The 17,157-nt window shown below is 41.9% G+C and overlaps 1 long non-coding RNA gene across 47 annotated transcripts in view; it reads right to left on the bottom strand.

The window, feature by feature from the left end:
* LOC129636993 (uncharacterized) overlaps positions 1-17,157 on the bottom strand; it is a 499,812-nt gene that overhangs the window by 466,863 nt on the left and 15,792 nt on the right. The window lies entirely within an intron of this gene.

The following is a 17,157-nucleotide window of genomic DNA, read 5'->3' as shown; positions in this document are numbered from 1 at the left end:
AAAGACTCTGATGCTGGGAGGGATTGGAGGCAAGAGGAGAAGGGGACGACGGAGGATGAGATGGCTGGATGGCATCACTGACTCGATGGACGTGAGTCTGAGTGAACTCCGGGAGTTGGTGATGGACAGGGAGGCCTGGCGTGCTGCGATTCATGAGGTCGCAAAGAGTCGGACACGACTGAGCGACTGATCTGATCTGATCTGATCTGGACTGGTTCTCTACGTCCATCAAGCACTTGCTTTCAGACCCTGCCCCATGCATTTCCTTCTGCCCGGGCCACTCTTTCCCTCTCCCTATCTCACTTACCTCTTGACACAGTTGGCTTATCCACTTCCTTCATGCCTTGTCTTAGTTTCTGCTCCATCATAAAAACTACTGGCCATGACTTTAATTTAGGGCATTTTTCTGCCCCCTTTGCTAGCTGCCATGGGCTCTCCAAGTTTCCCAGTTCAAACTCCTAAGGGTGAGATTCAGATTTGTTCAGCTCACTTCTCACCCTAAGCTGTGTTAAGTTCAGTTCAGTAGCTCAGTCATGTCTGACTCTTTGGGACTCCATGGACTGCAGCACACCAGGCTTCCCTGTCCATCACCAACTCCCAGAGCTTGCTCAAACTCATGTCCCTCAAGTCGGTGATGCCATCCAACCATTTCATCCTCTGTCAACTCCTTCTCCTCCTGCCCTCAACCTTTCCCAGCATCAGGGTTTTTTCCAATGAGTCAGTTCTTCACATCAGATGGCCTAAGTATTGGAGCTTCAGCTTCAGCATTAGTCCCTCCAATGAATATTCAGGACTGATCTCCTTTAGAATTGACTGGTTTGATCTCCTTGCAGTCCAAGGGACTCTCAAGAGTCTTTTCCAACACCACAGTTCAAAAGCATCAATTCTTCAGTGCTCTGTTTTCTTTATGGTCCAATTCTCACATCCATACATGACCACTGGAAAAACCATAGCCTTGACTAGACGGACCTTTGTTGGCAAAGTAATGTCTCTGATTTTTAGTATGCTGTCTAGGTTTGTCATAGCTTTTCTTCCAAGGAACAAGTGTCTTTTAATTTTATGGCTGTGTAAACTGAAAGCTTATTAATTGATCACCCTTGAGTCAGAGAGTCATCCCTAATCTAACTATTTGTGACCAGCTGCAGGGAGGTACAAAGAGTAAGGGAGTTTCCCTTAGCAAGTACTGTGGGTAGGAAAGTACATGCTGAATTTTTTAGTACAAGGCGTTTCCCAGACCATTGGAGTTAGGAATGAAATAGGTACATAGAATGCCTACCCTCTATTTTGGGCTTCCCCAGTGGTGCTAGTGGTAAAGAACCCACTGGCCAATGCAGGACACACAAGAGACAGGTTCGATCCCTGAGTCAGGAAGATCCCCTGGAGGAGGACACAGCAACCCCCACCAGTACACTTGATTGCAGAATCCCATGGACAGAGGAGCATGGTGGGCTACAGGCCACAGGGTCACACAGAGTCAGACATGACTGAAGTGACTTAGCATACACGCACACCCTCTATTTGGAAAGTACCCAGGCAGAAAGTTCTTCCAGAAGGAAGAAGGGTTGGAGATACTATGACTAAACCCTAGGTTACTGACCTAGATGTAAATTACATAGTGGAATGTCTCTCATACAGCTCTCAATCCAACTTCCTTTATAGGAACTTGTTCCAAGACCCTGGAAATAAGAGCTAAAAAAATAAGTTGAATATCAGAAGAGAAGTTAGAAAAACTAAGCCATGCTGTTTGGAATCCTCATCCAAAGAATGAGATGTTGGCAGAGAAAGAGGAGGGACAGACGGCCTGGCCATGTACGATGGCTGGTGAAAGATCAAGACAGCTAGGATGGCCATGATTGTCCTTCCTATGCTAACAAAGAGTAGAAGCAAACACCCAGGATAATAAGCCAAGAGGTCCTGGTTATATCATGGCATTCCTTAAAAGGCATCAACTGATGCCCTTTGATTTCTGTAAGATTTTATTTCCACCTAGGCACACAAATAGAATAGTGCCTAATGGTATAGCTATCATTGTTCTTTCCATGGAAAGAAAACATTCATCTTTAGTAAATCTTGGAGCAGATTTGCTTCTCTCTTCTGAGAAATTGTCCAATGAGCACTGAGAGTTTGTCTTCCAAACATGGACTGTGCCCAACTATCAACCAAGGATGTCTCCAAGCACTCAATTGACTTATTTTATTGTGCATCTTCTCTGTGCTTGGGTTGCCCCACGGGCATGGCTTAGTTTCCTTGAGTTAGACAAGGCTGTGGTCCTAGTGTGATTAGATTGACTAGTTTTCTGTGAGTATGGTTTCAGTGTGTTTGCCCTCCGATGCCCTCTTGCAACACCTACCGTCTTACTTGGGTTTCTCTTACCTTGGGCATGGGGTATCTCTTCACAGCCGCTCCAGCAAAGCGCAGCCATTACTCCTTACCTTGGATGAGGGGTATCTCCTCACCACTGCCCTTCCTGACCTTCAACGTGGGATAGCTCCTCTAGGCCCTCCTGCGCCCACGCAGCCATGGCTCCTTGGACGTGGGGTGGGTCATGGTGGAGAGATCTGACAGAATGTGGTCCACTGGAGAAGGGAATGGCAAACCACTTCAGTATTCTTGCCTTGAGAACCCCATGAACAGTATGAACAGGCAAAATGATAGGATACTGAAAGAGGAACTCCCCAGGTCAGTAGGTGCCCAATATGCTACTGGAGATCAGTGGAGAAATAACTCCAGAAAGAATGAAGGGATGGAGCCAAAGCAAAAAGAATACCCAGCTGTGGATGTGACTGGTGATAGAAGCAAGGTCCGATACTGTAAAGAGCAATACTGCATAGGAACCTGGAATGTCAGGTCCATGAATCAAGGCAAAGTGGAAGTGGTCAAACAGGAGATGGCAAGAGTGAATGTCAACATTCTAGGAATCAGCAAACTGAAATGGACTGGAATGGGTGAATTTAACTCAGATGACCATTATATCTACCACTGCGGGCAGGAATCCCTCAGAAGAAATAGAGTAGCCATCATGGTCAACAAAAGAGTCCGAAATGCAGTACTTAGATGCAATCTCAAAAACGACAGAATGATCTCTGTTCGTTTCCAAGGCAACCATTCAATATCACAGTAATCCAAGTCTATGCCCCAACCAGTAACGCTGAAGCTGAAGTTGAACGGTTCTATGAAGACCTACAAGACCTTTTAGAACTAACACCCAAAAAAGATGTCCTTTTCATTATAGGGGACTGGAATGCAAAAGTAGGAAGTCAAGAAACACCTGGAGTAACAGGCAAATTTGGCCTTGGAATACGGAATGAAGCAGGGCAAAGACTAATAGAGTTTTGCCAAGAAAATGCACTGGTCATAACAAACACCCTCTTCCAACAACACAAGAGAAGACTCTATACATGGGCATCACCAGATGGCCAACACTGAAATCAGATTGATTATATTCTTTGCAGCCAAAGATGGAGAAGCTCTATACAGTCAGCAAAAACAAGACCAGGAGCTGACTGTGTCTCAGACCATGAACTCCTTATTGCCAAATTCAGACTTAAATTGAAGAAAGTGGGGAAAACCACTAGACCATTCAGGTATGACCTAAATCAAATCCCTTATGATTATACAGTGGAAGTGAGAAATAGATTTAAGGGCCTAGATCTGATAGATAGACTGCCTGATGAACTATGGACAGAGATTCGTGACATTGTACAGGAGACAGGGATCAAGACCATCCCCATGGAAAAGAAATGCAAAAAAACAAAATGGCTGTCTGGGGAGGCCTTACAAATAGCTGTGAAAAGAAGAGAAGCGAAAAGCAAAGGAGAAAAGGAAAGATATAAACATCTGAATGCAGAGTTTCAAAGAATAGCAAGAAGAGATAAGAAAGCCTTCTTCAGCGATCAATGCAAAGAAATAGAGGAAAACAACAGAATGGGAAAGACTAGAGATCTCTTCAAAAAAATCAGAGATGTTGACCGTCCAGACCCCCAAGAAGTTTTAGTTAGCAAAGAAGCCTGCTAAATCAATGGAACAAAATAGAAAGCCCAGAGATAAATCCACGCACATATGGACACCTTATCTTTGACAAAGGAGGCAAGAATATATAATGGATTAAAGACAATCTCTTTAACAAGTGGTGCTGGGAAATCTGGTCAACCACTTGTAAAAGAATGAAACTAGAACACTTTCTAACACCATACACAAAAATAAACTCAAAATGGATTAAAGATCTCAATGTAAGACCAGAAACTATAAAACTCCTAGAGGAGAACATAGGCAAAACACTCTCCGACATACATCACAGCAGGATCCTCTATGACCCACCTCCCAGAATACTGGAAATAAAAGCAAAAATAAACAAATGGGACCTAATTAAACTTAAAGGCTTCTGCACATCAAAGGAAACTATTAGCAAGGTGAAAAGACAGCCTTCAGAATGGGAGAGAATAATAGCAAATGAAGCACCTGACAAACAACTAATCTCAAAAATATACAAGCAACTCCTACAGCTCAACTCCAGAAAAATAAATGACCCAATCAAAAAATGGGCCAAAGAACTAAATAGACATTTCTCCAAAGAAGACATACAGATGGCTAACAAACACATGAAAAGATGCTCAACATCACTCATTATCAGAGAAATGCAAATCAAAACCACTATGAGGTACCATTTCACACCAGTCAGAATGGCTGTGATCCAAAAGTCTACAAGCAATAAATGCTGGAGAGGGTGTGGAGAAAAGGGAACCCTCTTACACTGTTGGTGGGAATGCAAACTAGTACAGCCACTATGGAGAACAGTGTGGAGATTCCTTAAAAAACTGGAAATAGAACTGCCTTATGATCCAGCAATCCCACTGCTGGGCATACACACTGAGGAAACCAGAAGGGAAAGAGACACGTGTACCCCAATGTTCATCACAGCACTGTTTATAATAGCCAGGACATGGAAGCAACCTAGATGCCCATCAGCAGATGAATGGAAAAGAAAGCTGTGGTACATATACACAATGGAGTATTACTCAGCCATTAAAAAGAATACATTTGAATCAGTTCTAATGAGGTGGATGAAACTGGAGCCTATTATAAAGAGTGAAGTAAGCCAGAAAGAAAAACACCAGTACAGTATACTAACGCATATATATGGAATTTAGAAAGATGGTAACAATAACCCTGTGTACGAGACAGCAAAAGAGACACTGATGTATAGAACAGTCTTATGGACTCTGTGGGAGAGGGAGAGGGTGGGAAGATTTGGGAGAATGGCATTGAAACATGTAAAATATCATGTATGAAACGAGTTGCCAGTCCAGGTTTGATGCACGATACTGGATGCTTGGGGCTAGTGCACTGGGACGACCCAGAGGGATGGTATGGGGAGGGAGGAGGGTTCAGGATGGGGAACACATGTATACCTGTGGTGGATTCATTTTGATATTTGGCAAAACTAATACAAATATGTAAAGGTTAAAAATAAAATAAAATTAAAAAAAAAATAAAAAGACAAAAAAAAAAAAAAGAAAATCAGAGATACCAAAGGAACATTTCATGCAAAGATGGGCTCGATAAAGGACAGAAATGGTATGGACCTAACAGAAGCAGAAGATATTAAGAAGAGATGGCAAGAATACACAGAAGAACTGTACAAAAAAGATCTTCATGACCCAGATAATCACGATGGTGTGATCACTGACCTAGAGCCAGACATCCTGGAATGTGAAGTCAAGTGGGCCTTAGAAAGCATCACTACAAACAAAGCTAGTGGAGACGATGGAATTCCAGTTGAGCTCTTTCAAATCCTGAAGGATGATGCTGTGAAAGTGCTGCACTCAATATGCCAGCAAATTTGGAAAACTCAGCAGTGGCCACAGGACTGGAAAACGTCAGTTTCATTCCAATCCCAAAGAAAGGCAATGCCAAAGAATGCTCAAACTACCGCACAATTGCACTCATCTCACACACTAGTAAAGTAATGCTCAAAATTCTCCAAGCCAGGCTTCAGCAATATGTGAACCGTGAACTTCCTGATGTTCAAGCTGGTTTTAGAAAAGGCAGAGGAACCAGAGATCAAATTGCCAACATCTGCTGGATCATGGACAAAGCAAGAGAGTTCCAGAAAAGCATCTATTTCTGCTTTATTGACTATGCCAAAGCCTTTGATTGTGTGGATCACAATCAACTGTGGAAAATTCTGAAACAGATGGGAATACCAGACCACCTGATCTGCCTCTTGAGAAATCTGTATGCAGGTCAGGAAGCAACAGTTAGAACTGGACATGGAACAACAGACTGGTTCCAAAAAGGAAAAGGAGTACATCAAGTTTGTACATTGTCACCCTGTTTATTTAATCTATATGCAGAGTACATCATGAGAAACGCTGGACTGGAAGAAACACAAGCTGGAATCAAGATTGCCGGGAGAAATCTCAATAACCTCAGATATGCAGATGACACCACCCTTATGGCAGAAAGTGAAGAGGAACTCAAAAGCCTCTTGATGAAAGTGAAAGTGGAGAGTGAAAAAATTGGCTTAAAGCTCAACATTCAGAAAACGAAGATCATGGCATCCGGTCCCACCACTTCATGGGAAATAGATGGGGGAACAGTGAAAACAGTGTCAGACTTTATTTTTCTGGACTCCCAAATCACTGCAGATGGTGACTGCAGCCATGAAATTAAAAGACGCTTACTCCTTGGAAGGAAAGTTATGACCAACCTCGAGAGCATATTCAAAAGCAGAGATATTACTTTGCCAACAAAGGTCCGTCTAGTCAAGGCTATGGTTTTTCCTATGGTCATGTATGGATGTGAGAGTTGGACTGTGAAGACGGCTGAGCACCGAAGAATTGATGCTTTTGAACTGTGGTGTTGGAGAAGACTCTTGAGAGTCCCTTGGACTGCAAGGAGATCCAACCAGTCTATTCTGAAGGAGATGAGCCCTGGGATTTCTTTGGAAGGACTGATGCTAAAGCTGGAACTCCAGTACTTTGGCCACCTCATGCGAAGAGTTGACTCATTGGAAAAGACTCTGATGCTGGGAGGGATTGGGGGCAAGAGGAGAAGGGAATGACAGAGGATGAGATGGCTGGATGGCATCACTGACTCGATGGACGTGAGTCTGAGTGAACTCCGGGAGTTGGTGATGGACAGGGAGGCCTGGTGTGCTGTGATTCATGGGGTCGCAAAGAGTCGGACACGACTGAGCGCCTGATCTGATCTGATCTGACTCTGTGCTTAGAATTGGGGCAGATCTGAGAATGATATTGATGAAGACACAGAACACACCAGAGCAATTAAAGAACAGAGGACAGTGTGTGGTCAGGTATCACATAGGAGAGTACAGATAACAGACCAAGTCAGGCAAGGTTAAATGAACTAGAATCATGATAATGAGGTCACTGATAAAGAGAGGATTAAATCTGAGCTAGCCTTTAGGAGCCAGCCATAATGGCCATTAAAAATTCTCCAAAGGATTTCCCTGTCTCCCCACCTCAAAAATAAGCTAAATAATAATCGTATATAAATAATTCAATTTTTAAAATAAACATATGACACACCTGTTACTTTTAAAAGGGTGGGGGGAGAGGTGTTAGTAAATCAAACCATTAGGTGTCACAAATCCAAGAAGGTTGGAAATCACCACATTCAAGTCCCTCTTGGATTTGGAGAGATTTATGCTTCTTAAGGGCGTCCAGACATTAGCAGTTCAAACCCCTACACTGTATCCTGGCTTCATTTAAAGGACCCAAAGGTCAGACCAAAACACAACAGGGCTTTATATGCCAGTTTTTCTTGACTCTCTGTGGGTCAGGGGAAGTTAAGCTCATGTAATTAGGGGATAAAGATGGAGGCTGTGAGGGGGGATGGAAGCATGATGAAAGTTCCAGAGTTTAAAGTCTCAGTAGGAAGCCAGAGGAAAAGTCTGATAAAGTCATGTCTTTATGAAACATGTGTTTTCCATGGTAGAGTAACGTATTTTCCATTTCACTCAGGGAATCTCTCTGCAACTTGGCACTCACACCTACCTCCGGGACAAGAACAATTCAAATTCATCATGATGGGGGCCTTCCCAGGTGGCACAGGGGTAAAGAGCCTGCCTGCAATGCAGGAGACATGGGCTTGATCCCTGGGTTGGGAAGATCCTCTGCAGTAGGAAGTGGCAAATCCATCGTGATGATTGTGACTCCGTTGTTATCCTGAGCTGCCTTCTTACTCAATTACAACCAGTTACCTTCATTCGAATATCAGCACTAAATGCATTTCATTGCACTAACTTTATTTCACAACTGATAATCCAAGTGACTTTTTATGATACTTCTCTTAAAAATAATTACACATATGATGATATAATATGCTTGAATTACCCATAAATGATGCCAAAGAACATGGAGGTTCCTATAGATGACATAGTCAGAGTCAGAAGTGTAGTGTCAGCGTGTAATCATGAAAAGGCATCAGGAAGAAAAGTCCAGCAAGAGTGAAAACAAAGCAGTGAAAATTAAGAACGTACTGAGAAAAATAAATGGAGAAAAGCCCTGAAATCCTCAGAACAAATACACAGAAAAGAATCTCAGATTGTCCCAGTGACAAACATTAATACTCATATTAACGTTGGATCCCAGAATCAGTCCCCAAGATTCCAGCTGTGCTGCTAACAAACTAATGAAGCCCATGATTCCTTCAGACTGGAAACTAGGGTTATGGACCTGGTGAGCTTCTTCCGAAAATTAAGTATTACACTAATGACCATTTATAGTACATACTTACACAATTCACCAGGAACTATTATCACCAGTGCTCTTATGACATGTGACAGTCAGTTTGTCAATTAGGAATTTTTGGTATATATCATTACAATGAGGAGTGATTTTTATGTCCTTGAGTTTTTTCAGTATTTATTCATGATCATAATCCATCCATCCAACCAGCCTTCCTTCCTTCCTCTTTCCTCCTTCATCCTTACCTCCCTTCTTCCCTCCCTCTTTCCACGGAACGTGTACAGAGCATCAGCTAAATGACAGACACTATTCTGAGCTTTGAGGAGACAGTGGTATACAAGAAGCACAAGGGCCTCACTCCAGAGTAGTGTATATTAATAGTTTAAAGAGAAAAAGCAGATAAGAATCAAGTAAAAAAATACACAAAGAAAATTTCAGATAAAGCCTGGAATTGAGGGGGAAAAAAAGTAACGGGAGAGAGTGTGGTTGCTTTAGAGAAGGTGATGGGGAAGACCCCTGTCTGAGACAGAAGTGACATTTGAATGTTGAGAAAGATTAGCTACAACTCAGGGTTTCTCAGCCTCAGCATTGGTGACATTTTGGACTAGATAATTCTTTGTTTTGAGGGATTATCCTGTGCATTGTAAGATGTTTATCAGTATCCCTGGTGTCTGTCCACTAGATACCAGTAGCAACCCTACATCCAAGTCAGAACTATAAAATACCTCTCCAGACACTGCCAAATTTCCCCTAGGAAACAAAATAAGCCCTACCTCTATTCAAGAACCACTGAACTTTGTGAAGATCTGGATCAAAACTATTTCATAGAGAAGGACTGGCACAGACAAACCCTATGATGAAAACGAGCTTGATGTGCTGAAATAAGAAGAAAGAAAGCCACTGTAGAGAGAGTGCAGTGAGCAAAGCAAGATGAGGTTGGGAGGGCACTAGGTAAAGCAAGGACCTCAAACACCACTGTAGGGTCTATACTAAGTCATGAAAACACATTCTTGATGTGGAAGTTGTTAGTCCAATGGAATGAAGAATAAACATATGAACTGAGTATAGAATTGTCTACACTTTGGTACCCTTGAGCTAGCATTCTGTAGCTTGAGGCTTCATACTGCATCTAAATGACCATACCTATAGCAACACTAGAGAAGAATCACCGAGGTACCTATTTTACCTCCATTCTAGTAATTATCTCCACAGTAGCTTATTGTATTTCATTCATCCCTCTTCATAAAAATGTTCCATTTCATCTTCAAAAGAGTTTGCATTGAACATCACCAATACTACCGTGAAGAAGTACTTAATTTATCATCTTCTGTGGCTTTGGATGGGACCAGAATTGTCAATAATATAAGAAGTCTTAGGTCACACTTGATTTGCATTCAGTTTACATGTTATTTTATCAGAGGTTAACAAAAAAAATTTTGCCTCGAATTACCAGCATAGGAATATCTTCTGATATAGGAATAAATACATTCTTCTCTTTTTTCCCAAAAATGAAAATGAAAGTCATTCAGTTGTTTCCAACTCTTTGCGACCCATGGACTATACAGTCCATGGAATTCTCCAGGCAAGAATACGGGAGTGAGTACCCTTTCTCTTCTCCAGGGGATCTTCCCAACCCAGGGATCGAACCCAGGTCTCCTGCATTGCAAGTGGATTCTTTACCAGCTGAGCCACAAGGGAAGCCCAAAATAGAGTAAAATTAATTATTTCCCCAAATAGAATAAAATTATAAATAAATGAATTATAAATATAAATATAGATTCCATAAAATAGAATAAAATTAATTATTCCCCCAAATAGAATAAAATTAATAATGCTAGCCCCTCTTGAAAAACAAGATAGACACAACTTAACACAGTAAATCAAATAGACATTCTCAGCTGGGTCATATCTGGAGAAAGTAGTGCTGAAAGCTGTAAGTGATTCTTCAACACCTTCCAAATTTAAACGAACACAAAAGTTCCCTTCAGAATTACACGAGCATGATTAATTGAACTGCAAGCTAAGAAAGTGACTATATGTCAGGCATAACAATAAAAATAGAGATTGGAACAATTTGTAAGTGGTGTGGTAGATACAGACCTTGGGTCAAGTAACAGAAAAAAAGGCAAGATTTTGCAAATAAGTAACATTGACAAAGGGAACAGGAGTGCAAAACGCCTGTATCCTCCTTTCAGCTCAATACTCACAGAAGCTACATGCTCTGGTGAGGCGAGTTTGGGGTGAGGAAATGCAGTTTCTAACTTAACACCACTAAATAAGTGTCTGACTTTGGCAAATCTCCATGTCCTGCCTCTACTTTTCTTACTTGTCAAATGCGTGTAACAGTAGCAGGTGTGTTAACTCACAGAATGGGTCAAGTGACCTAACATTACAAATGTGCAAGAAATTACACATAAAGTATCAAACCTTCAAAATATGTAGAGTGTGGTCAGCAAATCACTGCAAGGCCTGGCGTTTTATCCTATGAGTGGTCTTTTTTGACTGAAAAGAAGAAATTTCAGTAAAAAAATTCCTTTTCAAATCATCACATAATCCATAGATCCAGATGATCTGGAGAGAATTCTCTATTCATTTCCCTCACATAGAAACAGATACCAGAATGAGACACAATAGAAAGGTAACTTTTCTAGGCCTGTCCTCAGTAGTCAACTTCACTGATCCCCAAGCACCCGCTTCCCATGGAGGACATATTCATTCAACAAGTCGCTATGGAACACCCACTCTGTGCAGGAGCAGTGCTAGGCCTGGGAAATGGAGAATCAAACTAGGTGTTTGTCCTTGAAGAGTTCACTCTACGGTTGACAAACGGGAGAGGGAGACCCTACCATTTGTTGAACACAGCACTAGCCAGGTACTTTCTCTATGGTCTTACACATTTCATGACCATTTTGCAGGTGACAAAATGAAAAATGACATTTAAAAGAATTCCTCCTAAAATCACAAAGCTGCTAATTAGAGCACAGCATGCTAGCCCATTCTTTTCCTCATGCACTTTAATTCCTCATGGATCACCTACTATGTGCCTGGCACAATGCCAGACACTGGGGACACAGCAGAGAATGAAATACACAAAATTCTCTCTTCTCACAGTATTTACTTAATTGTGAGGGAAGACACAAAGAGCAATAGACACAGGTCTGCCTGAACCATAATCTAAGATCCTTCTACATGCTGCCTTCCTCAAAGTCGTCACTTTGCGGGGGTGAGCGGGGGTGGTGGGGGGAGAGGGAAAACCTGTATACACAAATAATAAAACCAAACTGAATATCCCTAGTAAACCAGAAATCTAGAAAGAATGAAGCCAGATGAGAGAGGTTGCCAGACTTAGAATGTCCTCTTCTAAAACTGAACTTGAATATGTTTGCATTTTGGTTGAGGGCCTGTCAGCTCAAAGGCAGGCTGCTCACAGACCACCAGCAGCTGCACAAGGACAATCCCCGTCAGGCCACAGACATGAAAACCAGCTCTCCACCAGAAGGACCTGAGTTTTACAGGAATCAAAAGGCCTGGGTGCCTGGCTCCAGGAGATGGTGAGACATGATGGAAGCATACGTCTGCCCGCCTGGCAGCGGCTCTCCCTGGCCTGGAGAGAAGGTGTCTACGCCAGCCAAGGGAAGCTGGCAGCAGCCGTGGCCTCGGATGGAGAGAAGCTGCCGCCAGCCAGCACCAGCACAGGACTTCCCTACAGGCAGCTCTTGCTGAAACAAAGAGGGGTGAAGGGAAGAGCATGGATGTCCAGCCTCCAGGCTCAAATCTAAATTCGAGAGCAGTGCTTTGCTAATGGGATGCCGGATCTGCTCCAAAACCTTCACACCATCAGGGATGCAATCTGAGTAATTTCCTGATGACTCTTCTCTGCATAATGGATTTGAGTTATAAAGGAATTTATGCCCTCAGGACCAAATTACCCAGATAATTGAAGATACAATAAAATGAGAGGGGAGAAGTGAAAGGAGAGAGAAAGGCCTCTATTATAGGGATTTCTCCTCCACTCTGAGGAACTCTGAGTTTGAACATTTGAATTCACTACAGCGTTTAATTTTTAAAGTCATTTTACATCCACAAACTGCCCTGGTTTGCCCAAGAATTCCATTGCTTTCTTGAGTACAGTGAAGCTGCATCAAGGTCTAATTTAGCGCAGGCTTGCAAGTTTGGGAGACTAAACCCACCCACTCTCCCCTGCCCCTGTCCTCCGAGATGTGATTCCGCTTCCTAGTTTAAGCTTAGCAATCATAATCAATCTGTAACACTGCATTACGGTTAGAAAGGCTCAATATAAAAACAGGGTCGACTAAAGCCTGTAGGCTGTCAGGGTCATTCTGGGAATGCCAGCTCATCCCCCACTCATACTAAGGTTTTGATGGTGATTTTAAAGACAGGTTGGTTTGAATTCCTCAGAGCTGCACACCTACTCTGTTCCTCCTCACAGTGGTTCTCATACTTGAAGGTACACAAAAATTACTTGCAGGATTTTAGGCACAAAAACTAGTAACACTGTCCTGTATGGGTGCATTAAGGGACTTCCAAAGTTAATTTTGTCACCTCTGTGCTGACTTGACACCCCAAGCCCAGGGAAACTGTGTCCCCAAGGACGCTGCTTTGTAGGCCTATCTTTGGGATTAATAAGGCAAGTGCAAAACCTTGCTCCATTCCTCACTCAAAAGAAAATTCATGAAATGTCAGTGTTTAAAAGATTTCATAAAATATCCCTTTATCCATGTCTCTCATCCAGGTTCTCTGCCCTGCCCTAGGAGGTGGGAAAGGGACACAAAGAAACTACTTTAGGAAACTTTCCCAGGATTTGTTTGAGGTTTACCGAGAGATTTAGGCATCTTCACTATAGATTTGTTATTCATCTGAGCACATTTTACTGTATTTAAGAGCCTCATTTTGTCAATATTTACAGAACTGGATGGACAAATGAAAGTCAAAGGCTCTAAAATATGGCTGGAGTCTTGAAGTCCCAGAGTCAGGGCTAGAACACATGGTGGCAAACATTGGTAAATTTGCTAAATTATGCATAGAATTCGCAAGGCACCCAACACTGGCCAGCTCCAATAAAGTCCTCCATGAAATACCAAAGGGCTTGGTGGATGAGGGTCAGAGGGTGGTGAGTAGTCTGTGAACAGGTGTTAAACCACTTATTCAAGCACTCCTCCAAATGGCCTAAAAGATTTTCCCAGCATCCTCCTGCTCTCGATGAGTCACTGTGGGAATGGCAGTGAGGTTTGGAGTTGAGTTATAACCATTCAGTGAAGCATTTCCCTTCAGACTGTAAAGGAAAGGAGCTATGTTAGTAAATTTATTGACTATTTCATTAGATCAATATGGAATATGATTTAAAGGGCTCTGCCCAGGCTCTTTAAATCTATTTAATCAAACCAATTAATAAAAAAAAGTAAAAAGTTGAAGCATATCCTGTAAGGTGCATCATAAATATATTCCCTTACTTGGGCTTTTGATCTCACCCAGGTAATTAACAGCTTTAGTTAAGTTCAGTCATTCCTTCATGCCTGGCTATGGTCATAAAAATCCCCAGGCAATGTGTAGCTCTTGGATTTATTATGTTTTTCTTACTGCAAAAACGTCTCGCACATTCCGCTTTCTCCGCGCCCCCACCCTTGAGAAAGTTTATGTAGCCATTGCTTTTGCAGCTGTCATGAAGCCGACACTGGCCGGTGAGCTTTGTCCTGCTCAAGAGGCTGGATACTCTCAGCTGCTGGTACCCAATTTGGGAGCATCTTTATGCTCATCTAATTGTTGGTGGGAGACACTAACATCCTAAAAGCCTGACTTCTAAGGTTCTCTGCTTCTACTGTTTTTTTTTTTTTTTTTTTTTAAATGAACGAAATGGCCTCTCTTTTACACAGAATATGGCTTTTCTTGTGGAAATAGTCTGGTATCCCTTCTTACAACCACTGAAAATCAACCGTTCTAATCAGCAAAAACAACTCCACTCCATTAATCATCCTTCTCTCTCATTAATTCTTCTTTAAGTCCTTCTTCTAGCAGTTCCTCAGATCCCTAGCTACGAAGCTTTGCGATGCCTGGGCAAACCAACACATTACCTAGAGATGGACAATGAAGTTAGGTGTTCCAGAGTTAGTGCCAGCCTGGCCTCTGATGCTGAGCTTATAGCTTCATTATGCTTTACAGGCAGAGGAACCTGTGTTTAGAAGGGTAGCAAATGTTTCCCTCAAAGCTCTTCCCTATCTGCATTTGAGGAGAAGCTTGGTACGATTACCCAGGTAACTGCTCTAGGGTCCTTCCTTAGCTGAGTGCAAGGACTGAGAAAATGGTCTGGTTGGCTATAAAATTCCAACTGTGTGTCAAAAGGTGACCTTATTAAATATTCTTTGTGGAAAAAGAGAGATGAAACTCTTCATGACCAGATTTCCATGGGCAATCAACTTGTGTTGCCATGCACCAAAATCTATAGTATATATAGAAAGTCACTCAGTCATGTCCAACTCTTTGCAACCCCATAGACTATGCAGACCATGGAATTCTGCAGGCCAAAATATTTGAGTGGGCATCCATTCCCTGCTCCAAGGGATCTTCCCAATGCAGGGATCGAACCCAGGTCTCCTGCATGGCAGGTGGATTCTTTAGCAGCTGAGCTACAAAGTTGGGAAGGCTCAAAAAATTTTATTGAGAGGCTAAAACCAGGGAAATTGTTTTCCTCATTTAAGAACAATAGTAGCCCATTTTACTTTTCCCTCTATTTACTTTTCCCTCCTTCTATTTACTTTGATCCAATTAAGTGTATACTGAATACTTACCATCCTATGTGTTGTCAGAAAAACACAAAAGAAATACATAACACACAGTGAACCCAAGGATCTTTTCCTCTTTGCAGGAGATAAAAGTAGGCTGAGGTTAAATGCTCTGTTTCACCATCTTCCCCTTGACCAGCCTAACAAATACTTGTTCACACAAACTCTGGGCCATAATCCATTCAACATTTATTGAACATTTACTCTATACTATACACCAAGCTATAAATAGTATGTGTGTGACAAAAAGATAAGTGAGCAATTACTTATCTCTATGGGTTTACTGTAGAATAAAGGAGATATAAGATACTTACAAATAATTCCATGGCTGTTCATACTATGGCATTTACATGAATAAAACCCAGGAGAGTTTAATTCAAATCTTCATCATTTTAATACAGTCTAAGCTACCAATTCTACTGTACACTGAAACCACAATTTGTTTAAAATATGTAAAGGTCCATTTAAGCACACATCTGCTTTAGACAATACTTAATAAACTGGTATTTTAAAACTTGCAGTAATTCAAAATACTGTTAGCAGAATGTTTAGCAGAAGGTACACTTGGATAACTAACTAGAAATAATGTGATTTCAAGGTTTCTAAGACACCTGAGGGGACTTGAAAACTGTTCTGAGTTGATTAACCATTGCAATCATGTTACATCACTGCCTTAAACAGCACATTTTTTCAAGAAACTCTTCCTTCCTAGATTAAATTTACAAAGAAATAACCCCTTCAATACTTTAATAAACTTTAGCTTGGCCTCTAGCTAAATAATCCCTAATACTGACTTGCAGAAATAATATTCACTATTATATCTAAAACTTTTGAGCCCTTGCAGAAAGTCTCAGATATTGGGCTATAAGTGCTATATTGGATATAAGTGCTATAAGGACATCGTATCACTGACCGTCACAACAACCCTGTTAGATAAGTTGTCTTATTAGTTCTATTTACAGATGAAAACATTGAAGCCAAAGGTCCCACAGCTTGTGAAGACTGAACTCAGAGTTCATACTTTTGAAAGTGAAAGTCGTTCAGTCGTATCTGACTCTTTGTGACCCCATGTTCTATACAGTCCATGGAATTCTCCATGCCAGAATACTGGAGTGGGTAGCCTTTCCCTTCTCCAGGGGATCTTCCCAACCCAGGGATTGAACCCAGGTCTCCCGCATTGCAGGCAGATTCTTTACCAGCTGAGCCACCAGGGAAACCTAAGAATACTGGAGTGGGTAGCCTATCCCTTCTCCAGCGGATCTTCCCAACCCAGGAATCGAACTGGGGTCTCCTGAATTGTGGGCAGATTCTTTACCAACTAAGCAATCAGGGAATTTTAAATGAATCCAAAAATCAATGAAGTTGTGTCACACCTATGCCATTCAGGGTTAAAATAAGTAAGTAGGTTGGCACAAGTCCCAAAAATATCCACCAGCACAGAGGGAACAAGTGTGATTTTTTCCCTACCAATTTCCTTTCAACCTTCTGATTTCTAATGGGACCGTTTTTGCTCTCAGACTCCTGTTCTTTTGCCTGCCCTCCAATCAAAGATGCTCAAGTGGCCAGATCCACTTAAAATATAGAAAATGTTCCTTCCTCTTGCTTCAGGTGCTTGTCTGTATGAGGCAACTCTGGGATGCTTCACGAAG

Source organism: Bubalus kerabau, chromosome 1 (genome assembly GCF_029407905.1).
Source record: "Bubalus kerabau isolate K-KA32 ecotype Philippines breed swamp buffalo chromosome 1, PCC_UOA_SB_1v2, whole genome shotgun sequence".
Classification (NCBI taxonomy): Eukaryota; Metazoa; Chordata; class Mammalia; order Artiodactyla; family Bovidae; genus Bubalus; species Bubalus kerabau.
This window is presented reverse-complemented; position numbering and strand designations above follow the sequence as displayed.